The sequence below is a fragment of the Berghia stephanieae genome, chromosome 4, assembly GCF_034508935.2.
Source record: "Berghia stephanieae isolate SIO BIC M18660-M18661 chromosome 4, UCSD_Bste_1.3, whole genome shotgun sequence".
In the NCBI taxonomy this organism is placed as follows: Eukaryota; Metazoa; Mollusca; class Gastropoda; order Nudibranchia; family Aeolidiidae; genus Berghia; species Berghia stephanieae.
The window spans coordinates 36,357,319-36,373,541 of NC_088363.1; the positions used below are offsets into that span (position 1 = coordinate 36,357,319).

The 16,223-nt window shown below is 34.9% G+C and overlaps 1 protein-coding gene and 1 long non-coding RNA gene across 3 annotated transcripts in view; both read left to right on the plus strand.

Moving 5' to 3' along the window:
• LOC144970517 (uncharacterized) overlaps positions 1–16,223 on the plus strand; it is a 68,961-nt gene that overhangs the window by 11,817 nt on the left and 40,921 nt on the right. The gene's annotated exons all lie outside the window — the stretch shown is intronic.
• Positions 12,638–14,993, plus strand: LOC144970520 (uncharacterized). The gene is made up of 2 exons (XR_013644978.1): positions 12,638–14,001; positions 14,924–14,993. It is a non-coding gene; the product is annotated as an uncharacterized LOC144970520 (long non-coding RNA).

The window sequence follows — 16,223 nt, forward strand, 5'->3', positions numbered from 1 at the left end:
GACCCGAATTATCGCCATCTACGACAAAAGGTAATTAAGGACCATAATCCCGTTCGGTCATCAGACCTGCTAATGTATGCACATAGGTTTACGTCTATGTGGTCTAGTGGTATGACACTCGCTTTCGGATCGGAAGGTCCTGGGTTCGAGCCTCCTTGGAAAAGGCTCATAATTCACAATCTCTCACGGCACTCAGGTGTAAAATGAGTACCTGGCCGTTAACAGCGTTGTCTCTGTCCGAAAAAAATGTAATATCGCCTAACAGGCGTAATGTCACCTCCTACATGTTAAGTGTTGCTGTTGCCCAGGGACCTCTTGTAAAGCGCTTTGAATACGTTTAGTGGATATTGTGCTATATAAAAACTCAATTTTATTTTAGGTGGGAGGTAAAACACTTTGAGAGCATTTAATGGATATTGCACCATATTAAAGCTCGGGTTACAAATAGAAATAATAATCGATTTTTAGAGTTGGGATCACATTTCTAGTTCAAGGTCAAATGGGATTATTTTAGTGCCTGACGTCATCGAACGCCTTTTTTGTCTTGTCTCTCCTGAATCGTCGCAAGGAACTCGTTTAAAAATAAAATAAAATAAAATAAAATAAATCAAATTCCGCTTTTTCATCCCATAGGAGAAATTTTTCTCTAGGGTCTACTCCAAGGGAAGACTGGAATAACCCAGGCGTCAGCCGCAGTGCAGCGCCGCAAATTGATCTAGGGCGAGGTGACTCGCTCAAGGTCAGACGGCGCAGCGGCGGGTGATCGAACTCGGTACCTTTCGGGCACGCAATAAAGACCGTACCACTGAGCCAGGCTGACCCCAATGAAGAATCCCCGGTTTCTTCTTGTTCTGGTTCTCGTTTTCTTACACGTTTGTGTATCTTGTACCAAAGTCATGACTTATCCTTATAGATGTCTTTTTCCTTTTATTTATATGTAAGGACGCGGGGGCTTGAACCCCGAACCCCAGATCTTAACTTTTATTCTAATGTTTCTTGTTTTGATTTCATTTTTTTGTTTTTGGTTGTTTTTTTTTGTTTGTTTTTGTTTTTGAAAGTAAAGAATTGTAACCGATATCGGCACTGAAATAGAGAATGAGAGAGAGAGAGAGATAGATAGAGATATAGATAGATAGATAGAGAGAGAGAGAGAGAGAGAGAGAGAGAGAGAGAGAGAGAGAGAGAGAGAGAAAATAAGTAGAGTGAAATATCTGTTCAATGTTACAGTTATCGTTTATACGTTATAACAAGTGTAACTAAATGACAAATTGCCATATTTATGGACAATAAAGATCTATTATTATTATTATTATTATTATTATTATTATTATTATTATTATTATATTATTATTATTATTATTATTATTATTATTATTATTATTATTATTATTATTTACTATTTTGCATTAAAAAAAATAACACAATACACTATACTGCTAAAACGGAAATTGCGGTGACGAATTTAAAGACTGGCTGGGGAGTTCCAGTGTGGAGATGTAGCCATACTCAAGGCTACACAGCGCAGCAGGTATTCGAACTAGGTACCTTTCGGGTACGAAGGTACATTGCACGCTATGTATTGCGCTGAAAAAATGTACAAAATAAACGTTTTTTTGTGATAATAAAATACACTGTAGTCTTTTCAAAGTATCTAGACTCTATATATAATACATTTATTAAAAAAAAAAAACAAAAGAAAAAAAGAAACAAAATAAAATTTTAAAATGGATAAAAAATAACAACAAAAAACAAACCAAAGAAAACGAAACAAAAACAATCAACGCCCAAAAACATAACAAAACTAAACAAAACGAAACCCCAAAACAATAAACGTATAAGAAATGAAACAAAATACAAAAACATATAACAAATATAAACAAAAAGAAGAAATAAGGAATACCAAACAAAACAAATCAAAAGCTTAAAAATATTTAAACAAAAAAAAAAACAAAACAAAACAAAACAAAACTACAGAAGAAACCCCCCTCCCCCAAAAAACAACAAAAACAAAAAACAAACAAACAAATAATGATAATAATAAATAATAATAATAAAAAAAAATAATAATAATATAATAATAATATAATAATAGCCTAATAATAATAATAATAATACATAATAATAATAATAATAATAATAATATAATAATAATTAATAATAATAATAATATAGTAATAATAATAATAATAATAATAATATAATAATAATAATAATAATAATAATAATAATAATAATAATAATAATAAAATAATAATAATAACTAATATAATAAAATAATAATAATAATAATAATAATAATAATAATAATAATAATAATAATAATAAAAAAATAATAATAATAATAATAATAATAATAATAATAATAATAATATAATAATAATAATAATAATAATATATAATAATAATAATATAATAATAATAATAATAATAATAATAATAATAATAATAATAATAATAATAATAATAATAATAATAATAATAATAATAATAATAAAATCCCGCAACAAAACAGCAAATAACAAAAAAAAAACCCAAAAACTCGCCCATGAAGAAAATCCAAACCATCATCAATGTCATCAAAAACAACAATAACACCTATAAAAATAACTCAGGGACAACAACACCACGGCCACGACCACTAACGATAGTAACAACAAGAAGAAATCCTTGAACCAAATGCAAACAAAACCGGTAAACTGACTCTTCTGTGCTATTATTTACTAATTATATAAAATCAATAACAAGATAAAACAACGAAGCAAACAAACTCACACACATTCAAACATACACACACACACACACACACACACACGCACACTAACACATAAAAGAAAACAACAAAACATCACAAACAAATACGAATCCTTTCGATCCACCTAAAAAAACAACAAAAAAACAAAAAAAAAACAAAAAAAAAAAAAAAAAAAAAACAAAAAAACAAACAAACAAAACAAAAAGCGAAACAAGAAACAAAAAAATCACTCACGTAAAAAGTAAAAACGAAAAAGACAAGACAAAAAAAAAACAATAAAAAACAAAACAAAACAAACAAAACCCACCCTAACCAAACAAGGAAACATTGAAACCCCCTTCAAGTGAGTCATGACAAAAAAGACAGAATTAAATTTATTATCTTATTGTTCTCACCCCCTTTAACGTGTAGGCTACTCCACCCCCCCCCCCCCTCTCTCTCTCTCTCTCTCTCTCTCTCTCTCTCTCTCTCTCTCTCTCTCTCTCTCTCTCTCTCCCCAGCCCCAACCCCCGTGCCCACCTAAATCTTTAAACTACAATCAAATTTATTTGCTAAATCTAAACAGTTTTTCCCTCCGGCAGTGTGAAACCAGGCATACCACTTTGTGAAGTAGTTCAAATCAGTCCATTTCTTTCCTTTTCTTTGCTTCTCACAACATATTCCAGATATTCTTTTACGAGTAAATGTCTATCTATCGTCCCGATAAACTTACCAATTCACATACTTCAGTTATTTTTTCGAGTAAATATCATCTATTGTCTTTATTCCATTTACTCGTATTATAATTCACATTATAATGTGCGGCTATGAGGTCTTGTGGTATAACACTCGCTTTCGGATAGGAAGGTCTTGAGTTCGAGCATAGTTGAGTCCTAGGAAAAGGCTCTTTACTTACATTCTCTCACCGTACGCAGGTGTGAAATGAATACCTGGCGGTTAACGTTGTCTTTGTCGGACAAAAAATTGTGATTTCGCCTAACACGCTTCAAGTCTCGTTCTACATGTTACAAGGGACCCCTTGTAAAGCGCTTTGAGCACATTAAGTGGATATCGCGCTATATAAAAACTCTAGTTTCTTTTCTTCTTTTCCTTGGTTCTCACAACATACTCCAGTCATTTTTTTCGAGTAAATTTATATCTATTTGACCGTATTTTTTTCTACTCCTATATCTTAATTCACACGATTCTTTCCTTTGCGGCACTATGAAATCATTATGGTCCAGATAGACTGGAGCATCTGAATTGTCAAATTCACATACTCTAGTTAATTTTCCCAGTAAATTTCTATCTATTTGACCTGATTTTATTTACTTCTCTATCTTAATTCACACCATTTCTTTCCTTTGTGACACTATGAAATCACTATGTCCCGATAGATGGAGCATCTGACTTACAAATTCACATACTCCACTTATTTTTTCGAGTAAATATAAACTAGTGTCTATATCCTATCAACTCGTATCATAATTCACATTATTGTGCGGCTATGTGGTCTTGTGGTATGACACTCATTTTCGGATCGGAATGTCCTGAGTTCGAGCCTCGCTCGGCGCATAGATTAGTCCTTGGAAAAGGCTCTTTAATATTCTCTCACCGTACTCAGGTGTAAAATGAGCACCTAGCCTTGTGCCTGTCGGAAAAAATTGTAATTTCGCCTAATGGGAGTCATGTCTCGTCCTACATGTTACATGTTACTTTTGGTCAGGGACCTCTTGTAAAGCGCTTTGAGCACTTTTAGTGGATTTTGCGCTACATAAAAGCTCAACAACGATTTTTTTCCTTTGCGACGCTATCCGATCATTGGGGTAGTGATAGGTAGAGCTTCTGACTACTTACGGCAAGGAAGTTTGCTTGGTCTGACCAAGAGTATTTTGCAATGGACTGGCGACGTATCGAAAGGGTAGCAAGCAATTGTTTCTATCCGTTTTACTGGGATAAACTTCGACCTGTAGGACATTGTGACTAAAAGCCATTGGCCTCAAAGCCTACTTGTTGATGACCGGAAATGTTATAACTAAAAAACAGTTGGAGAAGAAGAAGAAGAAGAAGAAGAAGAAGAAGAAGAAGAAGAAGAAGAAGAAGAAGAAGAAGAAGAAGAAGAAGAAGAAGAAGAAGAAGAAGAAGAAGAAGAGAAAGAAGAAGAAGAAGAAGAAGAAGAAGAAGAAGAAGAAAGAAGAAGAAGAAGAAGAAGAAGAAGAAGAAGAAGAAGAAAAGAAGAAGAAGAAAGAAGAAAGAAAAGAAGAAGAAGAAGAAGAGAACAAAAAGAAGAAGAATTGATGAAGAAGAAAAAAAAAAAAAAAAAAAAAAACAAAAACAAAAAAAAAGAAAAAGAAAAAAAAACAAAGAAAAAGGAACAAGAAAAAAAAATCACAGAAAAGAAAAAGAAAAGAAAAGACAAAAAAAAAAAGAAAAAAAAAAAAACAAAAAACACCAAAAACAAGAGAAAGAAGAATGAAAAAGAAGCTAAGAAGAATGAAAAAAAAAGACAGAATTAAATGAGAAGAATAAGATACCCCCTTTAGAAGATGTAGAATCCACCCCTCATCTCAGTGATCTCCACCTTACTCCTCCTCATGCTCATCAGTCTCTCAACAGATACCCAGACCCCAACCGAAGAGCACACTAAATTTAAAAAAAAGCAAATATGAATCAAAAAACAGTTTAACTCGGCAGTGTGAAGACAGGCAACACATTGATGAAGAGTAGTTCAAGAAGACAGTAGTTTCATAGCTATCAGAAAAATCCAGATATGCTTTTAAGAGAGAAAGAAGAACGTCCGAAAAAAGATACCAAGACAACGTAAGAAGTTATTTTTGAAGAAAATACACATAATAGTTAATATGAAGATAAATTAAATGAAGAAGTGCGGAAGAATGTGGAAAACTGCTTGAAGAAGAAGAAGTCTGAGGAAGCATAAGTTGAAGCTAGGAAAAGGCTCTTACGTACATCTACACGTACGCAGATGTGAAAGAATACCTGAGAGTAATGTTGGAGAACAAAAGAATTGATTACGAGCAAGAAGAAGCTTGAAGGCACATGTACAAGGAGAACACCTGAGTAAAGCGCTTGAGACAAGAAGGATACGGCTAATAGAAAAGTAAGAGTTTATTGTTTTCAGTAAAAATAACAAGTCATTTTTAAAGTAAATTTAAATCTAATTTAGACAGATTTTTTATTACCAGAAAGAATGAATAAGACAAGATCATCTAGGCAAGAAATCATAGGTCCAGAAGAAGAGAAAGAATGAAGAAAGATGAAGACAAAAGAGAAAAGAAAAGATGAATAACGAAGTAATATTCCAGTAAGAATTTACATGAAGAGAATTATAAAAGTCTATAAATTAAGAAGAAGATCTTGCATTGGAAAATAGAAAACTATGATCGCGAATAGATGGAAGCATATGACTTACAAATAAAGAAGATCAGACATATTTTTCGAGAAAAAAAAACTAGAGTAATATCAAGAAGATATGAAAATCACAGATGATGACGAGAAGGTACGATGAGTAAGAACCATTTGATCAGGAAAGTCTGAAGTCGAAGCCGTCAAGGAAGAAGATAGCATGGAAAAGACTTTAGAAGTTACGAGAACTAGATGTAAAAGAGACAGCTAATGAAGAAGACGAAGAAGAAAATGAATTTCGCAAATGGAAGATCATGTCCGAAGAAGTACATGAAAACGAGAAGAAGACCTAGAAAGACGACTTTGAGCACTTTAGAGAGAATTTGAAGCACATAAAAGCAAAAGATATATTCCTTTGACAGAAGACGCTACCGAATGGAGGAAGAGAATAAGGAAGAGCTTCGACACTAAGGAAGAGTTAGATGGTTGACAAGAAGTATGCAAGAGATAGCGACGACGAAAGGGAAGCAACAATTGATTACTACCGTAACGGAAAAGACCGAGGACATGTGACAAAAGCATGCCAAAGAAGATGAAGACAGAAAGTATAACAAAAAAGGGAAGAAGAAGAAGAAGAAGAAGAAGAAGAAGAAGAAGAAGAAGAAGAAGAAGAAGAAGAAGAGAGAAAGAAGGATAGATGACAATCGATAGAATGAAAGCTTCTAAGCACTTCATGAAATTAATCCGTTAAAACGTTGTAGTCAACGTGATGGCGTCTCGGATCTCTCTGCCAAAATCTCACAGAAAATCTTAAAATTTTTTTTTTTAGCCAGAAAACGTTTTTGTCATATTATATCGAAAGATTAAATCGACACTTACCAAATAATTATTAAACCCAAATCTTCTTTAATCTTCAAAAAAGTCTCATGTTTGATACTTTTTGCAAGCCGGGGGGCATTTAAATCTTTTTGATTAATCGATAACTTAATTAATGTTTTATGGCCAAAATGAAAAAAAAAAGGCATTTTGTCAGTTTACTATGGTACTTGTGGTCTCCAAACCTCTTCAGATTCGCCGTGATAGACGTGTATCTGTGGTCATTGGAAACACGATATAAACAATGGCTGGAAGGGAGTGGCGGTGAAGGAGGTTGGTGGGGTTGGTGATGGTCGTGGTGGTGGTGGTGCTGAAGGTCATGCTGATGGTTGTGGCTGTGATGGCGGTGATTTGGGTGAAGATGTTGCCGATAAAAAAAATTAACAACGAAAAAAATAAAAACAAAATAAAAGATACCGCCCCCCTAACAAAAGACAAAATACAAAACATAAAACAAACCACAAGAAAATAACAAAAAAGAAATAAAACTGTCGATTACGGGGCCCTTTGTAAAGCGCTTTGATCACGTGACGTGTATATTGCCCTATATAAAAAAGCCCAAGTTTTTTTTAGTGTTGCCTTTGGCATTGGATTCACTGTAAAGTGCTTTGAGAAACTCCAGTGGATACTGCCCTATATATAGTATGCGCTTGGCTAAAAAGCTCATAACATTGCCATCCGGAAGTATAACTGGCCAACACACAAAACTGTGTGTAACCATGATCGTTTCTAGTCTAGTTAATAGAGTTTAGTGAGAATTACTCATAAACGCGGATGGCAAAAAACAATAACAAAGGCCAGAGTGACGTCATCTTCGAACTATCTATAGATAGTATGCGCTTGGCTAAGGAGTTCATAACCTTGCCATCCGGAAGTATAACGGACGAACACACAAAACTATGTGTAACCATGGACTTTTATAGTCTGGTTAATACAGTTCAGTGAGAATTACTCATAAACGCGGATGGCAAAATATAACAACAAAGGCTTGAGTGACGTCATCTTCGAACTGTCTATAGATAGTATGCGCTTGGCTAAGAAGCTCATAACATTGCCATCCGGAAGTATAACGGACCAACACACAAAACTGTGTGTATCCATGAACATAATTTATAGTCGGGTTAATACAGTTCAGTGAGCATTACTCATAAACGCGGATGGCAAAAAAAAAAACAATAACAAAGACCTGAGTGACGTCATCTTCGAACTATCTATATATATAAAAGCTACATTTTCTTTTGGTAACAGAGGTTTTGTAAGAACATCTTAGATAAATATTTGAATGCACCTCTCATCAATAGCTGAAAACAAATGGGTAGGACAATGCCCCGTGAACTGTTCTGTGGATTAGCTCTCTATTATAGAAAGAACGAAAATGACGTCACTCAGCTCTTTGTTATTGTTTTAAGACAGCCAATTTGGTGATTAGTTCTCACTAAATTATATTATTTAGACTATAAACGGTTAAAGTTACACATAGTTTTGTGTGTTCGTACGTACATTATATCCGGCTGGCGAATGTTGAAAGTATTTTACTTAAACGCAAAGCATTATTCCCTTGCCAATGTTGCTGTCATTGTCATTGTTGATTAATTGATCTATATTTAAATGCACTATGGAGCGAAATTGACGTCACTAAGGTCTTTGTTATTGCTTTCAAGACAGCCATTCTGGTGATTAGTTCTCACAAAAATGTATCAATTAGACTATAGATAGTTCAAAGATGACATCACTCAGGCCTTTGTTATTATTTTTGCCATCCTCGTTTGTGAGTTGTTCTCACTAAACTGTATTAACCAGACTATAAAAGTTCACGGTTACACAGAGTTTGCGTGTTGGTCCGTTATACTTCCGGATGGCAATGTTGTGAACTCCTTGGCCAAGCGCATTCTATCTATAAACGTATAAGGTTTCACATTGTCTGTGTTGCTGTCATTGTTGATTAATAGATCTTTATTTGTGGAGCAAAATTGACGTCACTCAGCTCTTTGTTATTGTTTTTAAGTCAGCATTTTGGTGATTAGTTCTCAGATGTATTAATTAGACTGCAAACGTCTAAAGTTTCATATAGTTTGTGGGGTCTCCAAGTTTCATTTCTTACTGCTTTATTTGTTATGATAAATCAAAAATCCAAATCAAATAGCATGGCCATAATTCAATCAGTTTCATAATTCCAAATCCGTAAAATCAATCCAAATGTAAAGTCATTTTTACCTATGTAACCATTTTCAATATACGTGGCATATTTCTAAGTCCGTAAAATGAAATCCATGATGATGAGCACAAAAAGTTAAAATGTGCGGCTCATAGTGAAGTAGAATAGAATCGAATGTATCTAGAGTAGAATCAGAAACACTCTGTTTTGAACCCTATCGTAACCTATTCCCACAATTCTTTCTAACCACTCCTCCTACTGATTTTGACCTCCCACATTAATATTCAAAACCTGCCTCTTTAAAGTGAGAGCGAATCATATACAACTTGTATATTAAAACACAACAAGAATTTTCCCGAATAGCACTATCAAACCCAGCCTCTTATGATATTAAACGTACTTTGATAAATGACCGTTGTATAACAACCAAAAACAGCATCAATCTGTTGTGGATATCCGCCGAGTTTTTTACGTATCCCCTCAGTTTTATACGTATCCCCTGAGTTGCAACGACAGTGTTTTGTGGACAACAACCGAGAATAAACGCAATCTCCTGCAGCTACCCCCATGGTTCTTTCTAATATTTGTCATGTTTTATTACTATGTTTTTATCAAAATTCTTACGTAAATTTGTTGCATAAGCTTACTCTCTTACAAGTTTTAAGTCTTCATACGTTATATCCGGCTGTCGAATGTTGTACGTATTTTATCTAAACGCGTAGCATCATCCCCTTGCCGGTGTTGTTGCCATTGTTGATTAATAGATATATATTTTATATTATGCATTATATAAGATCAATAGTATTAACCAAGAATAGCATCAAATAGTGACTGAAGTTTTCCATGAATTTGTCTTTCTTTCGTCCTTTGGATGAAAGTCTCCATTTACTTTGGCGCCATTGCTTTTAACGACAAGACAAGAAAACTCTCGCGATTTTTTGGTATTAACTATAAAAACATTATTTTTCTAGTTAAAAAAAACCGTTATCTGGAATCTGAGTACTTTTGTCCGTATGATGACTTCTTCTGACATTGCAATTAAATTGGTTTTAAAAATATGTTGAGCTTTTATATTGCGCAATATCCACTAGTCTTTCCTGACAAGTCTTGATTCATCAGTATAAACTATACATCAACATGTGCGTCATTTATTATTCTGTTAGGTTGCAGTGGTAGAAACATGTTATAAGTACCATTTTATACGGTTGTGAAACGTGGACGCCTGACAAAGAATGTACGAGGAGGTTAGAGGCATTTGAGATATGGTATAGAAGAATGTGGAGGCTATCATGGACAGACAGGTATACGAACGAGGAAGTGTTGGAGAAGGTGAGAAAAGGAAGAATATTGATCGATACCATCAGAAAGCGGCAGTTTTGGTTTCTGGGACATGTGTGGAGAAGAGACGGAATAGAAAAGTTGGTAACATCTGGGATGGTCGAAGAAAAGAGAGCTAGAGGAAGACAAAGAATGACTTATTTAAATAACCTAAAAATGGCCAAATGTGATTTTAAAAGCAACACGGATTTCATGCGCACCGCAGAGGATCGTGATTCGTGGAGACAGCTGACCGGCAACGTACTCAAGAACACAAGCCACGGTGGATGATGATTAGGTTGCCAAATTTTGTTTAGTTGCTATTTCTTGATTTCAAATTATCTTATTTGAAAGAACCCCCACTCCAACATAAATGATGAAATGAACAATGAATGCTGTAACTGAGTTCTTTACTGCAGAGAGATGTAAACATTCATAAACATTCATAAACGGCTGAAACGTGTTTATGGTGACTCGTGGGTTTTAAAAAATGAGTTTAGTGGATATTGCGCTATATAAAATCTCAATTAAATTTTAAAAATATTTTTATATAGCGCAATATCCACTGAAAATGCTCAAGGCGCTTTACAAGGATTTCCTGGCCACGTAACATGTAGAACGAGACATGACAGAGACAACGCTGTTTACGGCTAGGTACTCATTTTACACATGAGTAAGGTGAGAGAATGTGAGTAAAGAGCCTTTTCCAAGGACTCAACTATACGCCGAGCGAGGCTCGAACCCAGGACCTTCCGATCCAAAAGCGAGTGTCATACCAGAAGACCACATAGCCGCGGGTATTCGAACAGGTCAAGGTGGATGGGTTACTTGCTTTACTGGAAATGATGTTGTCTTCACTAGCATTAACGAGCAGGCTCCTAAAAGTGCATCAAACGCAGAAAATCAACCAAGGAAATTGATGAACTTAATCGAGCTATCTAATTGCTGGATAAAAAATCTGACATTTCGCAAAGTCTTGGAATTTCACTGGGAAGTGCGACTATGTGGTCTAGTGGTATGACACTCGCTTTCGAATCGGAAGGACCTGGGTTCGAGCCTCGCGCTCGGCGCATAGTTGAGTCCTTGGAACAGGCTCTTTACTCACTTCTCTCACCGTACTCAGGTGTAAAACGAGTACCTGGCCGTTAACAGTGTTGTCTTTGTCCTAAAAATTGTAATATCGCCTCACAGGCGTTATGTCCCGTCCTACATGTTAAATGTTGCTGTTGACCAGGGACCCCTTGTAAAGCGCTTTGAGCACATTTGGTGGATATTGCGCTATATAAAAGCTCATTAAAAAAAAGATTGGTATATCGTTCGAGAAATCCTGGGTTACAGTAACTTATGTGCATGTTGGATATTGGGAATGCTCACATAAACGTATGATCACTTTGAAAGAGGACATTTTCTTGAAGTCGTAGAACATCCCTTTTCAGTTCTGATATAGCTCCAAGTGACTTTTTCCTTTTCTTAAGACTTTAGATACACACCAAGGGGGCACATTTTGGCAGTGATGACGAGGTGCAGGCGGTGGTGATTCAATGGTGTTGAATTTTACCACGTAAATAGGCTTCAACAGTCTTGACGCGACGTTACTTCCCTCGTAATGACGCATGGTAACTTAGTAACTGGCTCTAAACTATCGGAACAATGGCGGACACCCTTATGAAATATTTCTCCGACGAGCATAAAATCGTATCCAGAGGAAAAAAACCATTTTAAATCTGATCATGTTTTGACTTTTACACATTCTGATCCCAAGACATATGAAAAGTTCTAGCCAGCATGAAGAATAAAAAGAACCGATTTTCTTTGTTTAGACTACGATGGCCGCCGTTGCTGGGCGACATGACATCAAACTATAGAATCAAATTACGCATAGTAACTTAGTAACTGGTTCTAAACTATCGGAATAATGGCGGACGCCCTTATGAAATACTTCTCCGACGAGTATAAAAAAGTGTATCCAGAGGAGAAAAACATTATAAACCTGATCATGTTTTGACTTTTTTTTTATACGTTCTGATCACATGACATCTGAAAAAGCTCTAGCCAGCATGAATAATAAAAAGTCCCGATTTTCTTTGTTTAGAACCAAGCTGCTGGTTGTTTGCGGACGTGACATCAGTCTATTGAATCCTATTCCTCTTTGACGCATTAACTGGTGCAACGTTGGCGGCTCTGTGTGGATAGGAACTGTGACTAATCTGCTATTTAAAATGATAAACAGAAAGTACATAAAATGAGCTTTGTTTTGATACCTTTATAAATTTCGTATCTATTATAGTTATGAAAATTCAAGAGTCACGTCAAGACTTTTCAATCTTCCCTTGTACTTCTCAAATGTGCACCTCGGTTTATACCTATCATTATTAATTACGCAAAATGTAAAAGTTAGGCGAGACAACATCAAAAAACAAAAATTACCCCCCTCCCCCCGAACAAAACAAAACAAGAAATAAAAGAAAACACACACACACACAATCAACCACCAACCAAAAAAAAAAATACCCAACCACCCTCCCTAAAAAAACACCCCCCCCCCCAAAAAAAACCCCCAAAAAAACCAAAAAACAAAACAAAACCAACAAAAAACCCCAATCAATAAACAAAAAGAAAACCCAAAACAACACAAAGCAAAACCAAATACAAACAAAAAGAATACAAAAGCAAACCAACCAATTAAATTGCTTCTTTCCTCACTTTTGACACGTTACAAATCCTTGATCGTAACAGAGAATCGCATTGCTACGTGCTTTTTTTAGTTTTGAAAATAAAGTCAAGAGTTGAATTTTTCGTCCTTTTTACATATCTAACTTAAGAAAAACCTCAATCAATGAGTTTGAGTTTGACCGACATCTGGCAAATAAAAATATAAGGTACTGTACTTATTGAAATGTCTCGTCTGAAAAGAAAAAAAAAAAAAAAAACTAAAATAAAACAAGACAAAAAAAAACACAAACAAATAAATTACACGCAACCCCCCCCCCCAAAAAAATAACAAAACACAACAAAACAACCCCCCCCCCTCACCAAAAAACAAACAAACAAAAAAACTCAAACAACCTCCCCCCCCCAAAACCCAAACAAAACAAAACAAAAATCAGCAACTACAAACAGAAAAAAAACAACAAAAAAACAAAACAAAACAAAACAAAATACACGAACTCACCGTCCCCAAAGCCCTCCACTCATTAAAAAAGAACCCTACCCCCAAAAAGAAAAACAAAAACACAAAATAATAAAATAAAACAAAATAACAAAGTAACAGCACACAATGGAGTGGAGTCCATAAATACATTACTTAATAGGATTCCACAGTCTGACGTCACGTCCGCCTAGCAACGAATCGGCTGGCTCTAAACAAAAAAAATCCGTGCTTGGTCCGGGCAAGGAATAATTGGAAAATCGCTCAAAAAACAATTTTTATCTTAAATATGGTCCAGTGTTTTGTACCAGATTGTCTACACCAGTCAGAGAGTCACTCCTGCAAGTTTTACAGATTTCCAAATGGACAGGCAGACAAAAAATTGAAGAAAAAGTGGATCACTTTAGTCAGGTAAGCACGCACGCCTCGTCGAACATTTGATAGAATTCGTAGTCCAGATCTAGGTCAAGTTCTAGCTTACGTAGACCTATATTTTATGATTAACGTGTACAATTGCACGAAATTATAAATAAAAATACATTCCAAACTAGGTTTTTATTGAAGTTGAAGCAAAAATGATATCTCAATCGTTTTGATGTTAAGGCTGATAAACTGAATGAGAGTTAAGTTCTACTGATAAGTGATATTTTTTTAAAAAAGGAGAACAAGAAGAAAGAGAAGAAAATATTTGTTAAAATCTTACTTTAAACTCGATACCTTTATGGCAAAATGAAAATAAATAAATAAAATAACGCAACCTCTCCCCCCCCCACCCCTCCCCTCACGCAGATATCTCTCTCTCTCTCTCTCTCTCTCTCTCTCTCACACACACACACACACACACAAACACACATACTTTCCTCTTTTTTTTTGGAAAGTTTCTCTGATTCTCTGGCAACTCTGTGTGAACAAAGCAAGATGGCGGCAGGGACCTCTCTCCTTTACCTGTGCCCGATTGTTGACACTCCAAAGTTTCCATCACCGCACTGTCCAGTACAGTACTGACTGAAATAAAGAGAAAACGCCAGTCTTGCCACACTCAACCCCAAGATCAACTTTACTGTGTAAATTTAAGAATTCATATTTTTATATATACCTCGTCAAAATCATCAAAAGAAGTAATGAGGAAGTGCGACATTTTGCTGAATGTGCGATTTCATAAAAGACAGGCGAGAGACCCACCAGTAACCTAGTCTCTTGCACACCTTTGATTTATCATGCATTGAGCTGGTGTCAAACAAGATAGTCTAAAACAAAGTACTTATCAAATTAAATAATATACCCAATATTCCCAACAGAATTATTGTTTTTTAAAAAAATCTTTTCATTTCAGGAGAAAGGACAAAAGATCCAACATCATCATCAAGAGTGTGTTCTTGTCACTTCAGAGATGATGACAAAGCCAACCTCCCTGAATGGTTTGACAGAAATAATTGTTTCCACCAAAGCCAGAAAGAAAGAAAAGAAAAGTGACACAAGGAATTCCCACCCCATCTCAATTGGCACCAACATCAAGAAGTCCACCACCACCACCACCACCACCACCATCATCATCATCATCATCATCATCATCATCATCATCATCATCATCATCATCAGCTCAACTCTCTTCATCATCATCACAAAGTCCCACCTTTAAAAAAACCAGATTCCTCATCATCATTATAATCCTCCTCATCATCATCCTCATTATCTTCTCCCTCATCATCATCTCAACTCTCGTCACCATCATCACAGGATTCCATCTTTTAAAAAAAAACAGATTGTAGAACAAGTGAGGATATTTAAATAGAACAACAAATTTAATTCAAGAACAAGAAATTACAGACAAAAATAAGGAAATAGCTAGCTTTAAAAAACCCAACTAAGTTAGATTCAACGCACTTACACTGTTTCAAGCCTTACAGAAAAAGTTCTTCGAATGGAGACAGGTGTACATTGTTTTAAAATATTTAATATTATTGTTCAATATGTTGAGTGCTTTAGAGGTAACATTATTTATTATAGTGGATGGGAAGTTCAGGAAGAGACAGTTGCATTAAAAGACCAAATTTTCATTATTACACTTATGAAACTTAGACAGAACTACGCTAACCTTCATATTTCACAATTGTTTAGCGTTAGTGAAAGTACTATAACAAATATTATACAAACTTTTATTCATGTTTTACATAAGCCATAAGCTTCTCTTTGAAAATGTTATTAAGGTTACATGCCCTTCTAGACATAAAAATAAACTATCAGCTCCATCATCATTTTTAAGATTTCCAAATTGCAGAATGATCATTGATTGTACAGATGACCAAATTGCTATTCCTAAAGAAATGGATAAACAACGGTTAATTTATTCTTCTTATAGGTCCATGAATTCTGTTAAAGCTCTTGCTGGTCTGAGTCCAAATGGTGTGATAAATTTTATTTCTAAACTGTATCCAGGGTCTGTCTCGGATAAGGTCATTGTACAAAATTGTGGATTACTAAAACTTTTAATTTTAAGCCCTGGAGATTTAATTTTAGCAGATAAAGGTAATAAAGGTAAAACCCCATCCTGATTCAAGATATTTTACCTCAAGGAGTAACTGTAAATATCCCTTCCTTTTTACATAATAAATTTACTGAAAATGAGATTTTAT